Source organism: Myotis davidii, unplaced genomic scaffold, assembly GCF_000327345.1.
Source record: "Myotis davidii unplaced genomic scaffold, ASM32734v1 scaffold2048, whole genome shotgun sequence".
In the NCBI taxonomy this organism is placed as follows: Eukaryota; Metazoa; Chordata; class Mammalia; order Chiroptera; family Vespertilionidae; genus Myotis; species Myotis davidii.
In genome coordinates, this window is record NW_006299031.1 from 7936 (window position 1) to 8567 (window position 632).

Genomic DNA, 632 nt, shown 5'->3' on the forward strand with positions numbered 1-632 from the left:
GGGGAGAGAAACCTCCATGATGAGAGAGAATCATGGATCGGCCGCCTCCCCCTCGTCCCAATCTTGGCGATCGAGCCCACAACCTGGGAATGTGCTCATTACTGGGAAATGAACCATGACTTCCTGGATGATAGGTCGATGCTCAACCTCTGAGCCACGCCGGCCGGGTCCGATGTGCAATATTTTGAATATGAGAAACACACCATAGAAACACATCCCTCACGCTCCCCAGTCCTCAGCCTTAAAGGTCTCAATGTGCATTTGCAAACACCTTCCTTCAAGAGGAGAATTTAATCAGCAGTCAGTGATCTCTTTAATGCAACTGTGGATGTCATAAAATTGATTCCTGGGGCTGCCTCTGGCTCCCCCTCCAGCCACCTTTCTCTGGTGCGATACCTGGTGAGTTTTATGATCATTGGGCTTTGTTTCAGGCTGTTTACTGCTAAACACAACTAGAAACACAAATGCATCCAGAGCTAGATGCTAAAGCCATACACAGAGCCGGGTTGAGCCTTCAGGAGACGAGCCCTGGCATCCCTCGTAATTCCTCAAAGGAAAGAGATAATCAGCATAAAACAACAGTAATCCCCCAAACATTCAGTCTTTTTTTGGAGAGGGTAGTATTCGCTGAC